This window comes from Desmodus rotundus, chromosome 3 (assembly GCF_022682495.2).
Source record: "Desmodus rotundus isolate HL8 chromosome 3, HLdesRot8A.1, whole genome shotgun sequence".
Taxonomy (NCBI): Eukaryota; Metazoa; Chordata; class Mammalia; order Chiroptera; family Phyllostomidae; genus Desmodus; species Desmodus rotundus.
Window position 1 is genome coordinate 12619321 of NC_071389.1, and position 20706 is coordinate 12640026.

At 47.9% G+C, this 20706-nt stretch overlaps 1 protein-coding gene across 2 annotated transcripts in view; it reads left to right on the top strand.

Moving 5' to 3' along the window:
- The first annotated feature begins 204 nt into the window (after positions 1-204).
- ALPL (alkaline phosphatase, biomineralization associated) overlaps positions 205-20706 on the top strand; it is a 57626-nt gene continuing 37124 nt past the window's right edge. Inside the window, exon 1 of one of the 2 annotated variants that reach the window (XM_024554333.4) lies at positions 205-369. The gene's annotated coding sequence lies outside the window, so the exon portion shown is untranslated. Of the gene's footprint in view, positions 370-12109; positions 12280-20706 lie in introns of those variants that run through there. The other variant, XM_045190622.3, reaches the window with a different exon arrangement.

The following is a 20706-nucleotide window of genomic DNA, read 5'->3' on the forward strand; positions in this document are numbered from 1 at the left end:
ACCCGAATGCAAGACACCTCGGCCAGCTCCAACCCCGTGCAGGGCTGGAGCAGAGTTGGGGGCTGCGCCCGGGTCCCGGCAGGGGGCGCCCTGGCCGCGCGGCCTGACCCAGCGGCCAAGCTCCAGCCGGGGGCGGGGCGGGGGCGGTATGGGGGTGGGATGGGGGCGGGGAGGGCCCGGGGCCTGGGCCGGGGCCCGGGTGGGGGTGGGCTGCCCCGGCAGCGCTCCGGCCCCGCGGCGCCTTTATAAGCCCGCGGGGGAGGTGGCCCCGGCAGCGTTGCTCTCCCGCCACTTCGCGCCCTCAGGCCCAACCTACGGACCCCACATCACTTGTGCCAGGACAGACTCTAATCCACGAACTCTGCTCAGGTAAGAACTGGACGTTTTCCCCGGCTTCCCCGGATCCCCGGGGACTCGGTCGATCCCCAGCCCCTCCTACATCCTCCACTCGCTCCGGGATGGCGGCGAGGCTGGATATAAATGGCAGGGCAGGGACCTCTGCGCCCCACACCTTCCATGGCAGCCCATTCGGCACTTTCAGCCACTTGTCCCGTTCTGGTACTCGCGCGCATCGAGGCTCCCGGATGGTGCGCTGGGGTGGCTGGATGGACGTGCCCCCGCGGAGCCCGCAAGCTAAAGGGACCGCGCTCCGGGCCCCCGATGCAGTCCTGTGCTCTCCCGCCTCCTGGACCACTGACTGGGACCCCTACCCTCGCTCCCGGCACCTCCCCCCGGTGCCCGGAGACTAGCAGCCCCTACGATGTCCCATTGGTCGGAGATCTTAGGCTGCCAACCTCAGGCCCCTGCCTCGGCGCCCTCTCTTGCCTCCCACCTAATGCCCTCTAGATCTCGTCACAACCGCCAGGGGAGGGGGCTGGTCTGCCCCGTTGGGGTCTAAAGTAGTTTGGGCCAGAGCTGGGAGCAGTAGAGGGAGGGAGGCCCTCGGGTCCAGGAACGACTGAAGAAGAAAGGGGGCTTCCCGGGGCGCGTGATTGGGAGTGGGATTGGGCACAGCAATCGTGGGTCAAAGCTCTGGAGCCCCCCAAGCCGAGGGAGCCAGAGACCCACCTCTGGGCGTGTATGCAGGTGAGTGGGTTGCTCAGGGTTGGCTCCTTCCTGTGCCCAGTTTTGATGAGAAAGTGTTAAATGCATAGTCAACAATGGTGGGGTGTGAAGCTGAGGAAAGCCCTGGCTTCCCCGGACATTGTCTTTTTTCTGACCCTTTTCAACACTTAATGGGGCTGGGGGAGGTGGAAACCCTGGAGATCCAAAGACTGGGTGATTCTCGGCCGCGAAGGGCCTTTAGGGTCCTGGGAAAAGCTCGGATTCCGCAGGTGGGCGGGGTTTCCCTGGGAGGCAGGAGTTGGCTCGCACCGCAGTGAAAAGGAGGCGACTGTTGGAGAGTCTGCTGCGTCCCAGACCTTCAACAACTTACGTGCATCATATTGTTTACAAATGGGGAGAATGAGGCTTAGAGAAATTAACCAAGTAGTTAAGAAGTTAAGCAAATAGGGACCAGGATTCGAACCCAGACGAAACCCTATAACCTTAGCCTCCTATTTCCCACTCTTAATGCCCAGGAGATTAGGGGCTGAACCTTGATTCCTCCTTCTGGCCCCTCCAGGGCTCAGTCCTGCCTTCTGCCACCACCCAGACCTGCCCTCTTTAAATCTGTAGTCCTTCCCACCTGTGTCGTCCCCATCCCACCCACTCTACCCCATGCTCCTGCCTTTATCCCTCTGCCTCCTTTTTTCTTCCCAAACTCCATGCCTCGATATTCCCTAAGCAGGAGAGGCCCCTGGAGTGAGACAAGCTTGGGTGTCTGTGTCTGTGTGGTGCCACCTGTAAAATGGGGACCATGCCTCTCTGCTGAGACTGTCATTGTAAGGATTAAAATGGAATCAAGGCCAGAAACAAAATCAGACAGCCCTGTTTTCGTGCTGGGAACATAGCAGTAAATGAAGCAGACAAACACCCTCTTCCCAGAGCGGACTTTCAGGCATCAGCATAACAAACTTCTCAGGCTCTTTAACTGACATTTTAGAATGGGAATCGAGCAATTCACAAGGACAGGGATTAAAACGCAGTAACAGCTCTGGCCGGGTGGTTCAGGAGGTTGGAGCGTCAACACTGTGTGCCAAGGTTGCTGGTGGACCTGCCGGAATCAACCGGTGAGTGTGTGGATAGGCGGAGCCACAAACCCGTGTTTCTCTCTCTCTCTCTCAAATCAATAAATATGTTTTTTAAAAATGCAGTAACACATATAAAATTGCTCGGTCAACATTTGGTCCTCATTAGTAGACAAGGCAACCTAGCTGTGTGACCTGGAATGAGTTCCGTTCCCTGTCATGTGTCAGTCTCCTCCTTTAGGCCGAAGAGATCGATAAACAGTCCCTATCAGGTGTTGGGGTCTAGATTAATGCATGCCAAGTGTCTAGCCGGCACCTGTGCTTAAGAGAATATAGGCTATCAGAAAATGCCACGCGGAGGCTGGGTGTATGGTTACGTCACTGCCCCGACCCTGGAAACCCATCACCCACCTTCATCCAGGCTCCGCTCATTCCATGATGGGCTGAGCAGTAGGGTGGCCTGGTGCCCTACCCCCGCCCACACTAGGTCGCCTACCATCCTAAACGCAGCCTTGCCCAGGAGCCTGGACTCAGGGTCTGTGGCTGTTACCTACACAGGGCCTGTCCCCTCTGCCTGTTCTTGTGCCTCGATGTGTCCCAGCCTGGATGTGGGGGGAACCCAAACTGAAGCCCTGTGTGTTCTGTGGTTTACATACCCGACATTCCCGGCAAGCTAGATGTGGTCCTAGCGTTACAGTGGAAGAAGCAGGTGTTGGAGAGGAGAAACAAAGTGTCCAAGGACACTTGCACTGCCTGGGGAGCTGAGGCTGGATGGAGCCCGCGTGTCTAGAATTCCAAGCACAGTGATCTCCATGTCGTAGCCATCTCTGTGGATGAGGCCTCTTAATCCGGGGGTAGGACCCAGTGGCATAGTCTGGAGTTCCCACCTTGAAATAGAAACTGGAGTTATTAATACAAACGCCCGAGCTCGAAGAGAACCTTGTGGGGAGAGAGCAAGCTGGGCTGACAACCAGTGCTCAGAAATCTCCACGTGACCGCAGGAATGCTGACTCAACTCCCTAGTCTTGGCTGCACTGGGCTGTGTGGTGTGTTTCTGTTTTGTTTTATTTTTTCCTTCTAGAGATGTCCTCACTTTCAGAGGGCAGCTGGGGGCAATAGATTGGAGGTCCATTCCCAGCACGCCTGTGGTGACCCTGGACAAGTCACTTTTTTTTTCTGAGCCTCAGATAAGGAAATTATGCGTCATGTGGGTTAATAATATGCACTTAGCCGATTGCTATGAGCGACGAGCAAGATCATAAATGGTTTTTCATCATCGGGCTGAGCCTGTGTTGGAGATTGTTCTTGAAATGTTAATGTTTCTTGAGTGGCAGTGTCAGCTGCGTTTTTCTTCATCACGCAGGCGATCACAAAGGCCAGAGGGAAGGCCCTGTTTAGGTTGCAAAGGCCTAGAGATAGCAGGGAAAATGCTGGCTTTGGGGACAGCATGTTGGGTTCCAATCATAGCTGGGTGGCCGGAGGCAAGTCACTTCGCCTCTGTGAGTATTGGGTTCCTAGTAGGCCCTCAACAACTTTGAGAGGATGCTCAGTGTCCAAAGAACATTCAAGAGGAGTGTCCATATTTTTCTACCTCCCCATACCACCCCCAACATTTCATAACTGCTCCCAGAAAAACATGCTTAAAGTTTTCCATGTTGAAATTCTCAACCTCACTGTGGCATGAAATCAATTGTTTGCATTTGATTTGACTTCTCAAATTAAGGGGTAAAATTTGAGATGAGGGTAGGGGGTGGGGGAAGAAGATGAGAAAAACGAAGTTAAACCAGATGTGTTTTTGTTTAACTGTAGGATGGTGGTTAAACTGCCCAAGTATTACCATCGTTCCTTCTGAGTTCCAGTAACCAGGAGTCAGGTTTCACTAAAAATTGTAGTGTTCCTTCCTGGCTAGTGTGGACTCGCCCTCCCCATTATTATTATTACTATTTTATGTTCATCTGAGGCCACAAAGGACTGGCCAGAAAGGAGACCTCACAAATGCCTAGAATTTCAGAACTGGAAGGCATTTAGGGGCTGGCTTTGTCAACCGGCTGCTTTGCAGACCCTGGGGGACTAAGGTCCCCGGAGGGGCAGGCAGGGCTTGCCCAGGATCACCCCCGCTGCCTAGGGCAGGGTTGGCCTATGAATACCATCTCCCAGCTCTAAGCTCCATGATCTTTCCCAAAGTAACCAGTGTTACTGAATAGGGTATGTTTCCTTTCCATGAGACATCCTTAATGTTACCTTTACTTTTATTTTTTTAAAGGAAAAAAATGTTCAAGGGAGGATGCAGAGAGTATGAGTTGGTAGAGAAAGACCTTCAGCTCAGAAGAGGAGAGTTTAAGTCCTGCAGGTACTACCTGTGTGACCTTGGGCAAGTCATTTCCTCTCTCTGAGCTGCAGCTTCCTCATTTGTAAGCCCGAATGCCTGAGGAGCACAAGTGGGGGGTTTGAGACTTCCCTAAAACTTGGAATGGGTCTAATTTAATCAATTGGTCCTCAGATATTTATGGCCTAGATTATGGCAGGTCAGTCACAAACTGCCCACCTATGGCAGCAAGGGACAGGTGTGGTGGATTGTTGACCCACAGTGGGCCAATCTCTGCCTGGCGCCCAAGGCTGGAACTAATTAGTAACTGCTCTGTGTACTTTACCGCAGTCCCCACCAGTCCCTACTCTCTCACACCCAGCACACTTGCCTCATTGACATTATCCGCCTGCTTTCTGTGTCTGGATTAGGGGCATGAGGCCATAGAAGTGGGCCTCAAATCTCATCCAAATGACTGCATGAAGCTTGGGCCAGCCCACAGTGGACTTAGGTTAGGAATGTGGGGTGTATGAACAATGGTTCCTCTTCTGTAGCCTGGCAGTGACTCTGAAACGTGTTGGCTAATACGTTTGGTAACACGTTGTACATTTGAACAGTGATAATACATGCGCAGTTTAACCACCATCCTGCAGTTAAACAAAACCACATCTGGTTTAACTTCGTTTTTCTCATCTTTTCCCCCGACCCCCTACCCTCATCTCAAATTTTACCTCTTAATTTGAGAAGTCAAATCAAATGCAAATTTCTTCCTGCTTTGGTGGTCCCCAGGAAGAGTCTACAGGCTCCAGAGGTGTGGGGGTGACAGAGCATCAGCCTTTAGGGGCTCAGAGAGCAGGGGCTGGGGCCTATCCCTGTAAGGACAGGCAGCCCTGGGTACTTCCGGTCTAGAGATTATGCAGCCCCCTCAGGGAAGGGACTCCCTTGCCATCTGCCACCTCACCTAACACTCCCAAAGCCCTGTTCACGGGTGCCCACTACTTCACAGACAGGGAGCACCTTGTACTCTGAACCCACATCTGTCTGTTTCACTCCCTTTGATGGGATCCAAGTCCTGGCTGGGAGACAGCAGGCGGTGTCGGCAGGCACCCCGGCCACAGCATGGTCCCCGAATCACCATGACCAAGCTCAAGGGCAGTGTGGGAGGCCATGAACCCTCATGGTTAAAGGTGGGGTCTCTGGAGGCAGCTGCTTAGACAGGAGGTTCTGGAAGGGCTCCACCAGCTGCTTTGGGGGTAGCGTTTTGTGAGTACCTGCTGGGCACCAGGAGCCTTCAACTTTATCTTTGATCCTGGCCTACCTCACCCCCAGCTGTTTTACAGTTGAGGAGACTGAGCTGTAGAGGGCAGACACCTTGGGTTCAGATCCCTCCCCCGAGTGCCTTTGTCTCCCCATCCTGACCCAGGGGAGAGAGGAGAATGGCAGGGAGGCTGGGAGGTTATTTCTGGGAATAGAGCTCGGTGACTCTGGCTTATTGCAGAGAAGCATCTTCTTCCTCCCAGGTCTCAGCTTGTGAGTCAGGTGGGCGAACTTCGCCCGGCCAATTCTTCAAGCCGCTGGACAAAGCTCAGAAACCACGATATGTTCTTTAAAAGAGTGTTTAGGTGGCTTTTATTTGAAAGACCGCAAATCCAACCTTTAAAAGGCTCTACCACGTGACAAGCTCTCGCCTTCTCTGATCCGCCTTTTCTTTATTTACTTTGTTCACTCCCAGCAAAAGCGGCGAATCAGACAGGTGCGGGCTCAGAGAACTGCAGGGTGGGTCCGCTCTCAGGTCCCTGTCCTGTCATCCCCCAGGCCTCTTGGTCAGCTGTCGCTGGACTGGATCAGACTTGGCATTTCTTGGTATCATTTGTGTCTTTCTCCCTCCACCTGTCCCCACTTTGACTTACGGGCCTCGTAACATGCAGGTGTTAATAACTCATTCATCTGCTACCATCCTGGGTACAAAGTGTCTCAGCTGATTCCGATACCCCCTCCCCTCCCTCACTCATACTTGGAGCTTTTATAGCTGCTCAGTTTTCCGGCTTCCCTCCCACCTGCATGCACCACTGCTAACATTGCCAGGTCTGCTGTTCAGCGCCTCGCCCGGAGTTGCTTAGCTTTAATGCAGCCCTGCGTGGCCGGTGCTATTGTCTCATGTTGCAGATGAGGAAACAGGCATGGAGTCACTAGCTGGGAAGTGGGAAGCACACCCATCTGGCTCCTACCATTGAGTGAGTGAGTCCACCCACTCAAGGCTGCTTTCTTCTCTGTGACACGGATGACACCATCCCACTTCCTAGAAGAATCCAGTTCCTTTTTTATTTGGAAGTCATAAAATATAGTAATGCCTATTTCAGCTTCAGTTAGCCAGCCTTTCAAGATATCGAAGATAAACAGAGTTCCTCTCAACAGCTTGTTCAAGCCCTTGCGTGAATCACCTGAGTATTTTTTTGTGAAAGTGCTGTTTTAATTTCTCCTCTCATCCTAATCCTTATAATTAACATTTAAGGGCTTAATCCGTGTTAGGAACCAAGCTAATAATTACTTTGAATGACGCTTTTGTATGTAACTTGTTATCCTTTTCATTTTACTGAAGAGGAACATGAAGCTCATAGAAGATGAGTAACTTTCTCAAAGTCACACAGCTGGGAAGTGGAGATGAGACCCAAATCCATGCTTTTTTGCCCAATCAGATTAGGATATGGATTCAAATTTATGTTTGGATACAAGCCCTTAGGGGACCTTGCTGTCTATATTTGCTTTCAGTAGAACCGTCTGCCTTTGGGTTTGCAAAGTGATGGGAGTGGGAGGTCTCCAAGGGAGGGGACCAGGCATAGGTACTCCTGGTGGGCAGTAGCATCTGCTCCCCCAGTGGGTCTTGACCTGGACACCTCATAAGAAAAAGGGAATGATAGTCCTAGCAGGAAGCATCCTCAGAACCCCAGAGGGTCCAGGGTTTGAATCCCAGCCTGCCATTTCAAGCTGTGTGACTGTGGACTTGCATTGAGTGAGGCAAGGCCTTAGGGCTTTTCTGGTTCACGCATGGCACATAGTTGGCATGCAAGCTGCCACTCCCCTGTCTTACACTCATGTCAGACATCACTAATCAACCACTGCTTTTTTTTCCTTCTAAACCTCAAATTCCTTCTAAATGCAGTCCTCCAGGCAGCCATTATCAACCACTTAGAGTTGGCACACAAGATTGAAGGACATCCCAGAACCAAATTAGATTTAATTATTGTGTGGACAGGGGTGGAGAAGGGACAGACCCAGGGTGGCACCTAGGTCAGTGTCACTGTGCTTCTCGGGCTTTTCCTTTCTGGGAAGGCAGGAGGAACCCGGAGCTACACTGTGCCAGATCTCACCTCTGGCGCGGGGTGGGGACCTTCCACGGGACACAGAACTGTGCTGGTTCAGTCCTCAAGGTCTCTGGCCCTGGCCACACCCCAGGAGGAGGCTGGTTCCAGACCATCCCGCAGAGCTTGGCTCACGCCTTCCCCCACCCCTGGGACAGCATCAAAAGTAGTAATATTGATGCAAATAGTAGCATCAATAGTAGTAATCAATAATATTAATAACAGTACTGATAAGAGTTATTAACATTTACTGAAAATTCATTAGGCACCAATCCACTCTGCTAAAGCTTTATTTGCATTCACACTTCTAATCCCTATAACAGCCCATTTTTCTTTTTTCTTTAAGGATTTATTAAGCAAAAGATCAAGGTAAAAATACTCCACAATTCTGCAACTGTCAATTTCAAAAATGTTGTTCCGTGGTTGAAAGGTCCAACCTCATATCCTTGCCAGTGCGGGAGTTGTGCCGAATCGGTAGTATGAGCGCGGGGTTTGCAGAACCGCACAGCAAAGGAACCTGGTGAGGCGGAGCAGTGGGAAGCGAGTCCGCGCCGGCGCGGCAGGGGGGCCAGCATTGGTCAGGGCGGGTGATTGATGTTCAGAAGGCTCGTAATATCTAAAATATTTAAAAACTGTAAAGATACAACACATGATTTTTACATCTAGTTCTTAGAAAACTAAGAAAAGTACTAGCTTTGGATGCAGGGACATGAAAACAGGAATGTACTTTTACTAATCAACAAAAAAACTTCTGTGTCATCGACAAAGACTGTATAAGGATTCAGTAAGCAAATTTGTTGAGAAGGGGTTCTTTAAGAAAAGCACTTACTAAGTTAGCAACTGTGGGTATGACCAGTGCAAAGATGAATTAAATGCCCAATTTCAGGAGGGACTGCATGTTTAAGAAAAAGGAAAAGCTAAAGAAAACACTTATTATTGATTGATACTGACTTCCTTTATCATCTCCTACATGGGACAGAAATTAACCTTTTTAAACTTTTACCCGTGGCTGACACGGTTATGCATTTTAATTATTACGTGTACGATGTAGTATAAATTAATCTCCACTCGTTTTGTCAAAATACTGTCTTCATTTTTTGCTCACGTCAAGTGTTCCACACATTCCACCCCAGTGTGCCCGTGGCTAGAACAAATACTTCATCAGAGGGAGCACTCCAGTAAGAGTTCCGTTCAAAATCTCAGCAAAAGCTAATATACTAATTAAAAAAAAAATCTCACCATGAAATCAAAAAGATTGATCCAGAGAGCTGACTTGTTACACTCCTTCTATTGTGATATACAGACGATGGCAGATAACAAACACGGGTAGGTGCATTACTAATGCATTAAGTGGCAGCATTTCCTAAAGGAGGCTGCACTGCTGGCCTGAGAAACGGTCAAAAAGCATCTACCTTCCCGGACCTCAGAAGCTAGTCCTCTCAAAGCCAGAGGTCTTCGAACAGTGTAGCACTTAGTGTTCCTAGCACAACAGTGCAGTTTAGTTCACAAGGTATTTTGATAACTCTTAATCTGAGCAAGCATAGGGGCTTCTGGAAAATAAGGCTTTGAGAAAGCTTGTCATTTGAGTAACAGCCTGTTTTTCAAGTGAGGAAAGTGACTCTGGGGAAGCAGTAACTCTCCGGAGCTGCCCCAGCGGGTGGACCAGTGGAGCCACTGCGGTTTGAATTCACATCTGTCCAACCCTGAAGCCACTTCCCATCCCCACTCAATGTGGGCACGGCCAGGCTCTGCCCTTGCACTTCCTCGCTCACCAGCATCATTCCTCGTTCATGACCGTGGCACCGCGTCCCCCGTGGAAAGGGGTGCTCTTCCCTGCGGACCTGCCGCATACAGGCGGGGTAGTACAGCAATGGCCTCTCTGTTTTGCACCTTAGAAAACTGGGCCTGGGATCGACAGTGAGGAAACGGTGTCCTACCTGTCCCCTGGGCCTTGCTGAGTAGGTGGCTTAGGGGAGCCAGGGGTGGGAATTGTTGGGGCTGCTGTGGGGTGGGGCTTGCACCTCCATCCCGGATGGACCATGTTTTAATCAGCTGCGTGACCCTGGATGAGTCACTTTAATACTCCCCGCCTTGGTTCCCAGGCTTCTATCATACATTTCTATTGTAAAGCCCTTTCCTGTGCACGAACTCGCTGACTCCTTCAGACAGCCCAACAAAGCATGATCATTCTTTTGCGAAAGGGGGCGCTGAGGCTCAGGTCGGACTGATGGCAAAGCCAGCCCTCAAAGTCAGGTCAGGGCCCCAGGCTAAGATCTTAATGTGCCCCCTTTGCCTTTGCACCCGCTGTCCCCTCCCCTGCAGGGCCCGCCCTACCTGTGTTGCCAGTTGGCATCATGTCTGCTTTTCTAGATCTCACTCAGAAATCTGGAGTCCTTTGAAATCTGATTATCCACATAGCGCCTGGCTCTCAGGAGGACTTCCTGGAGGGCAGGAGGCCCATCTGAATCATTCGTGAATTCCAGTGTCTGCCCAGGTCACAAGAGCTGAACGTCCTGGAGTGAGTGAAAGGCTGCCACCCTGGCAGGGGTTTCCGCAGCCCCGTGGGGCTTGGGTCCTGTGGGGAAACCTGGGGAGGCTCTCCTGCTGGCTTTGACACTGGAGTCACCCCAGAGTGTGCCCTGCTTCCCTTCCGAGATCTCCCCACTGATGACACCAGCTCATGGTGGCTTGTTAGTGATTGGCAGCAGGACAAGCCTGTTTCCCTACTGACGTCTCGGGCCCTTAGTCAGGCAGGTATGAGTTCCCCCAAAATCACACCCCGGACCAGTCTTTTTGTCCACTTTACTCACAGATGTGTCCTTTGTGCCAAACCTTCATTTCCTTAATAATCATAATAGCAACGACTGTACATAGAATAACAAATCTGTATGTACCGTGCTTCTGGGTGCACAATACTTAATACGTGTTTGGTGAGTGAATGACTACTTGTCACCACACCCTGAGGCTGGGCCCAGGCAGAGGGAAACTGACCTGTCACTTCACCCCTATCTGGGGCAGCCCTGGCCAGTGTTGGCTCCCTAATTCCTTGGCACTGCCCAGAAGCACGGACTAGCGCCCCTCCAGGTGGGGAAGGAATATGACAGCTCTGAGGGAGATACTGCTGTGATCTCTAATGCTCAGAGGCCGAAACGGGGCTCAGAGTGATTAAGTAACGGTTTCAGGGTTGCAAAGCTGGTGGGTGGTAGAGCTTGGATTTGAACCCAGAGCCTGGAGTCTTTCCCCTTATCTACTGAGTGGACTGGGTTCAGCTCTGATGAGGGAGGATGTGTCTGTCTTGGGGATGCCTGGTCCAGAGAGCCAGGCCGGGCTCCAGAAAGTTGTAATCTGTTTAATAACAGTAAAAGCTGTCACTCACTGCCTCCCTAGACAGGGCCTGACAAGTAAGTGTTCTCCATTCCCTTTTTTATTTGGTCCCCTTAACCTCACACAGGGTAGGTACTTGACCTGCTGTCTTTACAGGTGAATAGGAGCACAGAGAAGGGACAGGACTTGCCCACGGTCGTGCTGCTCACGACTGGTGAAGCCGGAATTTGAACCTGGGCAGGCTGGCTCCAGACTGTGGGCCTGTAATCACTTAATCAGAAAAATCTCTGCGGGCCAGATGCGTAAACTCTTCTTGAACCTGCTGACTTTCCGGAGCCCGAGTCAGTCAGGGAGGGAATTCGGGGCAGGAATTGACTACATAACCCTTCCTGGCCCCCTGAGCTGAGAAGTGCAGAGTTTCTCTGTCCCCTGTGCGCTGCGATTCCTGGGGTAAGAGAGAGATGGAGGTGGGGAGCACAGCAGGGCAGTCCTGGTGTCTCCAGGACCAGGGTCAGGGGGAGGCCAGAGCAATTAGCCTGGCTGAAGCTGCTGCTAGCTCAGAAACCTGTGGCGGGTGGGCCCCGGCCTCAGTCCAGGCCTCTGGCCTCGGGCCTGGCCCTCCTGGGTTCTGCCTCAGCCTCCTGTGTCTCCCTGGGGTGGGAAATAGTGTGCTGGCTGGAGTGGACAGCTTTGCTCTGAAATTTCCTCCTTCAACACCCAAATCCCTGGGCTGGCCTGCCTGCCTCACTTCCCCTTTTTGGAGGAGTGCATCCTTTCCTGCTGGGTAGCTGCGTGATTTGAATAATCAAGTGTTTCCCCAGCTGGCCCCGGGCCAGGCAGAACTAGCTGTGCGAGGCCTCTCTCTGGGGCTCCGAGGCAGGGCTGCCAACATCCTCATTCCAGCAGCGGGACGATATAGGGAAAACACCTGTCTTGTTGGCTTTGCTGGGCCAGGACTCAGATGATTCCTGCGACAAAGGCAGTGCTCGCTTTGGGCTTTATCCCCTCACTGCCCAGAAGTAGCTCCTGGTGGAAGAAAGGGTTTGCCCTTGTTCTAGGGAGTTCCTGCCAAAGTGGCCTTACTTCTCAGCCTACTCGGGTGCTGGTTTCTTGGCACCTGTCAAAGCGGAAAAGGAGAAAGCAGAGACAGGACGGGAGAGAGGTGAGTGCAGGGACATACTCATTCATTCACTCAACAAACATTTTCTTAGCTCTACTACCTTCTAGGCCTAGGGCTAGGTTCTGGAATTCACAGATGAATCTGGTCCAGTTTTTGCTTTCAAAGAGCATCCAGTGTGCAGGGACATGGTTGTGTTAACAGACCTACACAGTGTCCCAGATGGTGGAGGGTAAAGGAAAATGCAAGAGCCGTGGGAGCAGAGGGGGCCACCTACCTATGCCTGGGGCAGAATGACCACGAAGAGTTTCTGGCGGAGGTGACGTTCAATCTTTCTTTTTTTTCTTCAACAAATATTTACTGAGCATCTTCTATAGCAGGTGTGGTTCCAGGTACTGGGATACAGCAGTGAACAGCACAAAGCCTCGTCCCCTGGAGCTCCATTGTACTGGACGAGATAGACCGTAAAGCCTTTGAGGTAGTTTCAGACAGTGATGAACACCGAAGAAAATGACCAGGGTTGTGAAATAGTGAGGGAGCGGGTGTGGTGGAGGCTTCTGCACCCGCTGCGGGCAGGGAAGGACTCAGAGAATGTGGCCTTTGAACTGAAAAACGAGAGGGAGTGAGCCGAGCAAGCATTCCTGGAAAGAGCTGAGCCGGTGCAGAAATCCTGAGGGAAGAGAGCGGGTGCAGAAGTTCTGAGTGGTGAGGAGCGGGGGTCAGGAGATGATGTCAGAAGGACGGACAGGACCCCAAGCTGGTAGACATCCGATCGGCTCTGGCAGAATGAGCAAGGACCTGCCAGGAGCAGTTAGGGGTTGGGTGACCTGCCATTATTGGATGGTCCCTTAAAAACAGTTTGAATGGGAATGGCTTTTGGGGCTTGGTGCTCCAGCCTTCTCCAGGTGCAGATGGGGTGGCTGAGGCCCAGAGAGGAAAAGCGACCTTCTTCCTGAGGTCACAGTGGGATGTGGTGGGGCTGGTCCCCTCTCCACCCACCAGTTTCCTGCCAGTACATCCTCACAGCCCCTCGGAATGAAGGTGGACATTTATTAATCATTTGCTCTCTGCTAAGAAAGTTACATTCCTTGCCCAGTCTGACAGGAGACAGCGGGGCTCCAGGACCTGGTTAAGGGTCATTCAGATCTAGATTCTCTATGATTGACCCTGGCCAAGTGACCGCACCTCAGTTTGCTCATAAAATGGGGCTAGTACTACAGTGGTCCCCCTTTATCTACACGTGTGTTCCAAGACCCCCAGTGCATGCCTGAAACTCTGGAGAGTACCGAACCTGTGTGATCAAGTTGAATTTATCAATTAGGCACAGTAAGAGGTTAATAATAACTAATAATAAAATGGAACCGTTATAACAATATACTGTCATAAAAGATGCGGATGTGTCTTTCTTTCAAAATAGCGTACTGTGCTACACTCATCTTCCCTTTAGAAGAAGCACTTTATGGCCACTCCTCACTAACTCCGAATTGCCAGCATCACTACTGTGCGCTTTGGGGCCGTTATCAAGTAAAACCTGGGGCGTTTGAACACGAGTGCCTCTCTAGGCCGTCTGATGGCTGGGACGGCGGCCGGGCAGGCGGCGTCTATAGCACGGACACGCTGGGCAAAGGGGTTCATGTCCTGGGCAGGATGGAGCAGGGCAGCACGAGATTCCGTCATGCCACTCAGCACGGTGCCCGATTTGAAACTTAGCTGTTTATTTCTGGAATTTTCCATGTAATGTTTTCAGACTGCGGATGACCACAGGTAACTGAAACCTTGGAAGACAAAACCACGGGTAAGAGGAGACTACTGTAATGCTTTCTAGCTTAAAGGACGGTTGAGTGTTCAATGAGCTATAATGCCTGTCAACAACTTTCTATTGTGCTTGGCAAAACTTGAATGCTTACCGAGCATTTTGTTTTCATTCAAGTTATTGGATGGGCCGTGGGACCTACAAATGGATTAGTCACGATCCTTGTTTCAGGCACTCTCGTCATTGGTCCACAATGGCCCTCTTTGTCTATTATTAAATTAAAAAAAAAATACCTATGAACTATTACCCAGTCCCAGGACTAGAATATTGACAGTAGCTGACATCTTCCTTTGGACCCCTTCATCCCTCTCCCACACACCCCACTTCATGGGGGTACCCACTCTCCTGAATCTGGGGTTTCTCATTCTCCTGCCTTTTTTGATTAGTATTTTAAAATTTTGATTTTTTTAGTATTATCACATATACATATGCCATGTATATGTGTCTGGAAATATTTGTATTAGTATTACAAATATTAGTATCATATATATATATGGAGTTTCTTATTCCCTTTGCCTTTTTTGATTAGTATTTAAAATTATATTACATAGGTGAAAATATATTTATATCTATATGAAATGTTATCATACACAATCTCCTGAGCCTTTTTTTCACTCAATCTTGTATTGCTGAGATGCATTCATACTGTTGCATGGAACTGTGATTCTTTTTTATTGCTGTATAAGATTCCACCGGATCACTGTTCTACAATTTTTATTTATTCAATTTCTTGTTAATGGCATTTGGGTTATTTTCAGGTTTATGCTAATGTGGAGAAAAGCACCTATGAATATTCATGTACATACTTTCTAATGCATGAACTTAGGGGTTTTCTCTTGACATAGGAGCGGGATTGTCGGGTCACTGGGTCTGTGCAAATGTGTTCGGTATTACGAGATAAGAGCAAACTGTTTTCCACATCAGTTGTATCAGTTTACAGTTCCATCAGCAATGTACTAGTCCTACCGCTTCTGCAATACGCAGTACTCTCAGACTTCTTAACTTTCCCGGCCAAATGGGTGTAACGATTTCTCACTGTGGACCTGACTGGCAATTCCCTGGTCACCAGTGGGGTCGAGCAAGTGTGTAAGCGTTTGTGTGTGAACCCTCCTGGGAATGTCTTTTGCCCCTTTTTCCATTTGTCCTTTTCTTATTCATTCGTAATAGCTCTTTCTATTCTTGAGACTAATCACATTTTGGAAATGGAAATCCTAAAATTTAATATAGTCTAATTTAACAATCTTTTATTTAGCAGTTAGTGCATTGGGGTCTCGTTTAAGAAAGTGTGCCTCACTCTGAGGTCAAGAGCTATTACCTACAGTTTCTACTAAATGCTTTAAAGGAGGGTTTGTTTCCCCCCACATTTAAGACTCAATCTGCATAGTGTAAGGTATACATCCAGCTCAGTCCCTTTCCCCTGGATTCCCGTGCTTTCTTGTTTTTGCTGCTGATGTGTAGACAGGTGGTGGGCCTTTTTGCATTTTGATCTTGTCCAGCTAACTTGCTAAATCCTTTTTCCAATTATTTGTCTGTAGATTCTACGTAGACAGTTACAAATGATAGTTTTCTTTTGCATTTTTAAAACTTTATGCTTTTAACATTTTTCCTTTTCTCATTGGACTGTCTAGGGCTGCCAGTACAATCTTAGATAAAAACAGTAGCACTAAGGCCCGACCAGTGGGGCTTGGTGGGTGGGGCATCCTCCCGCGAAGCTGAAGTTCAAAAGTTCACCAGTTTGATTCCCTGTCAGGGCACATGCCTGGGTTGTGGGCCAGGTTCCTGGTTGGGGGTGTGTGAGAGGCAACCCATCAATATTTCTCTTGCACATCAGTGTTTCTCTCTTTCTCTCTCCCTTACCCTTTCTCTGAAACATAAAATCTTTGAAAGAAAACTCAAGAAAATAGTAGTACTAAGTATCTTTGCCTGGTTTTTATTTTAGAGAGAATGTTCTAAAGTTCCCCCATTTAGAACATATATGTGTTGCAGATTTTTTATAATATTTCTTTTTTTTTTCTGGTTAAGGAAGCTCTTTTCTATTCATAACTCATAGAAAGTTTAAAAAAAATAATTTGAGTTGAATTGTATTAAATGTTTTCAAAAAGTATTTTCAGATCATAACGGTTTTTCTCTCTTATTCTGTTAGTGATTTATAGATTTTTCTAATATTGAACCATTCTTGAATTCCAAAAATAAACCTAATTTGTTCATTATATGATGAAAAATAATATTCTCGGGTGAGGATTTGAAAGAAACATCCTCACCTTAGGATACATTTATTGGTTTTAGAGAGAAAGGAAAGGGAAGGGGGAGAGAGAGAGAAACACCCATGTCATTGGTTGCCTCCCATACCCATATGCAGCCCAACCTGGGATTGGACCCCAACATTTTGTGGTGTATGGGATGATGCTCCAACCAACTGGCCAGGGAAGCTATAAGTAATTTTAAATTTCTACTATTTGCTTTTCTTTGATCCATGAGTTATTTAGGGATAGTTTTAATCTCTACGTATATGGTGAATTGTTTGTCCTTTTCTTTCTTTTTTTTTTTTTTGAAGATTTTATTTATTTTTTTAGAGAGGGGAAGGGAGGGAAAAAGAGGGAAACATCAAACACGTGGTTGCCTCTTGCGTGCCCCCTACTGGGGACCTGGCCTTCAACCCAGGCATGTGCTCTGATTGGGATTAGAACCAGCAACCCTTTGGTTTGCAGGCTGACGCTCAATCCACTGAGCCACACCAGCCAGGCGTTTGTCCTTCAAAAACATAACTTAATTGTATCATAGTAAGAGAATGTAGACCTTGTGAAAACTTATTATTTAAAACACGAGACTTGTGTTATGGTCAATTTTTACAAGGTCTGAGTGTTCCTGAAAAGAATGTGTGTGTATGTACTTTGTTTCCATCATCCTACATTTTTATTTCAATTTCTCTTGATTTTTCTGTTTTATTTTCAATGTTTATTACTTTTTTAAAAAATCGTTAGCTAGTTTCCCCACAAACACAAGATTATCATTTTCTCAGGCCTGTTGGTCTCCCTCTTCCCCCTCCACCTCTATTCTTCATCAGCACGCCCTTCGGCCCCCTTGACGTCACATTCAAATTGTCTGGAACTCTGAGTTCTGAGTTATTGCGGATACATGTTCTTCTTGTTCTTTTCTTTCTTTTTTTATATACTGAAATATTCAGTCTTTATTTCTGTTCAGAGATTAAATATTTTTCCCTTTGCTTTTGTGTACTTTCTGAAACATGATTATTTCTGAAGCAAAAAAGAAAAACAAGTTATGGACTGATCTCTGCTAACTTTACTAAGTTTATCGCTCAGCCTTCACAGGCCGTTAGTATCATTCGTGGGATTTGTTTCTGTTACTTAAACTGTTACTTCAAAATTGTTTTTCAGTAGGGGGGAGGGTCTGCTTTTGCACAAACATGAGCCCTTGAACACTTGTGATTTTTATTAACCTGTAACATTTGAATGACAGTTTAGCTGGATATAAAATTCTCGGTTCAATTATTTTCCTTCGGTAGTCAATTAAATTTGATACTTATTCCTTTGTAAGTGATCTGTTTTCCTCTAGACTTTTAGAATGTTTTTGTTGTCATAAGAGTGTGTTTTTTTCGTATTTGTCCTCTTTGGTATATTGGGGGCCCTTTCAAATTGAGAACTTTCATCCTTTTTTACTTCCAAAGTTATCTTTATTATTTCTTCAAATATTTCCTCCCTTGGTTTATTTTCCTTTCCTGGGACTCTATGACCTGGATGGTGGCACTGATATTCCTCTCTCTCTTTGTTGATGTGTAATTTCATGCAATAAAATGCATAGATCTCAAGCGTTCAATTTAATGAGTTTTGACAAATGTACATTACCTTGTAACCATGACCCCAAAACAAGATTAAAATTATTTTTTCGCTCCCGCAAGTTCCCTCACATCTCTTTCTAGTCCATTTTACCTCCCAGTAATAATCATTATTGTGATGGCCTTCACCACGTGGTCTGTATTCTAGAGTTTCCTACTTACGGAATCATACAGCATGTACTATCTGATGTCCAGCTTCTTTCACTTAACACAATGTTTTTGAGATTCATCTGTTTGTTGTGTCAGCTGTTCACTTTTTTGCTGAGTAGTTTTTCATTTTATCTACGTACCACCAGTGTTACTTCATTCATCTGGTAACTAACATTCAAACTGTTTCCATTTGGGGATACTATAAATAAAGCTCCTGTGAACACTTACGTGTGAATCTTTGTGTAGGTATATATATATTTTTTCTTTTGTGGGAATACTTAGGAGTGGGAATACTTAGGAGTGGAAATGCTGGATCATGTGATAAATGTATGTTTCACTTTGTAAGAAACTGCCACCCTGGCCAGCGTAGCTCAGTTAGTTGGGCATCATCCCACAAACCAAGAGGTCACAGGTTCGATTCCTAGTCAGGGAAGATGCCTAGGCTGCACTTTCGGTCCTGGTCAGGGCGTGTATGAAGGGCAACCAATTGATGTTTGTCCACATTGATGCTTCTCTCCCTCTCTTTCTCCCTCCCTTCCCCCTATAAATACATAATGCATGCATACATACTAAATACATGTGTCTGCCCTCAGAGATCACTCATTTCCCACTACTTAAATAAAAAGCTGCCAAGGTCACCGTACTAAATTGCATTCCTGTGAGCAGTATATGAGACTTCTGTTTTTTCTATGTTCTCGACAGTGTTTGATTTTGCAAGTAGTTCTGATTTGGTTTCAGTCATTCCAGTGGGTGTGAAACGGGTTTATTTTTCATTTGCCTGGTGCTAACGATGTGCACCTTTCCATGAGCTATTGGTCACTTGTACGTGTTCTTTTTGAAGTGGCTAAGGCTTTTGCTCGTTGTGTGTTGGTGGGATTGTTAGTCATTCTATTGTCAACTTAGAAGTCCCTTGCCGGCTGTGTGTACTGTGCATTTACATTTTTATTATGTCTTGTCTATTCAATTTCTTTTTTTAAAATCCTCACCTGAGGCTATGTTAATTGTATTTTAGAGAGTAAGTAAGGGAAAGAGAGAGAGAGAAACATCAATCGGTTGACTCTTGGACACACCCCAGCTGGGGGGTTGAATCTGCAACCTAGGTATGCGCCCTGACTGGGGATCGAACCTGCAGCCTTTTGGTGTACAGGCCCGCACTCCAACCAACGGGGCCGCCCAGCCAGGGCACCATTCAATATCTTAATGGTATCTTTTTGATGAGAAGAAATTTTACATTTTGGTTAAGTCCAATTTATCAATTTTATTTTTTTATAGTTAGGACTCCTTGCCCACCCCAAAGTCATGACGATATCCTCTTAAGTTTTCTTCTAGAAGCTATAGGAATTAGGAATCTGGTTTTATAATTTGGTTTATGATCTATTTCAAATTAACAGAATAGGATTGGGGTTGATGTTTTAACTTTTTCTAAAAGGATTTATTTATTTATTTTTAGAGAGTGGGGAAGGGGGAGAGAAAGAAGGGGAGAGAAACATCCATGTGATAGAGAAACATTGATTGGCTGCCAGTTGTATGTGCCCTGACCCGGAATTGAACCAGCGACCGTTAGCTTTGTGGAACGACACCCAACCAAATGAGCCACACTGGTCAAGGCTGCCGTTTTAACTTTCAACTGATGTTTTACCTTTTTTTTCATATTAACTGTTTCTTAATCCTTCCTGGCTCCCTCCTGGAAGTGTTCTGCCATCTGATAGCCTGGTTCTCCATTTCATTCCTCAGCCGCCATGTCCATTCTACTATTTATGTTTGTTATTTCAACTGGTTTTTCATATAGAACATTTCCATTTGAATCCTTTAATCCTTTCTTGTTCTGTTTTGTATCACTGCTGTCTTTGCTTATTTCTGTTGAGTGTTCCTAATGCTCACTTAACACTCTCAGTCCATTTGTTGAATACGGCTGATTCCAGTGGTGTCTCTAATCGGTTTGTTTCTTTTGAAGCCTTCGTACTCCTTGGATTTCCTGGGTTTTAACCCAGGAGTGCATTTCTTGGGGGTCTCCAGCTATTCTCTCTGATACTCGTAAGAATTTAAGCCTGACCCTAGTCTCTGTCAGCACCGAGCCCAAGGAGATGACAGTCCCGGAGTGGGCCTGTCACCGGAAACACAGTTCCTCATTGGGTTTGGCATCACCACCCCCCCAACCCCTCAGGTAGCTAACGCCACGGGTTTGGGCCTGATGTTCAGTGCCCCAGGAAGAAGCTCCAGGGGAATGGGCTGCCTGCCCAGGTCACAGTCCACCAGACTGGAGGTCTGGAAGGGGTGGGGTGGCCGAGTAACTGCGGGGGCCTGTCTGCATTCCTGCAACTCCACGTGGCCTGCTGCACTGCCCCCAATTACTCCAGCAGGACCCTTGTGCTCTGCCTGGGCCTCTGAGGTGCAAGTGACAGTGGGTGTATGTGGGGGAGCGGGGGGGAGGGAGCCCGGGAAGGCTTGATGCAGAGGCGTGGAAATCAACCCCTATGTTCTTTCCTACAATATTCTCCGCCACCCTTGAGACTTCGCTCTGCCCCCTCTCCTGGCAGCAGAGTCTCTCCACCCTACACACAGCAGCTTACAAACCCCTTCGGCCTCCCCAGGAGCACCAGGGTTCTCCATAAGTCCCGAGGTTTAGCCACACTGTGCTCTGTTATTACTCTGGGGT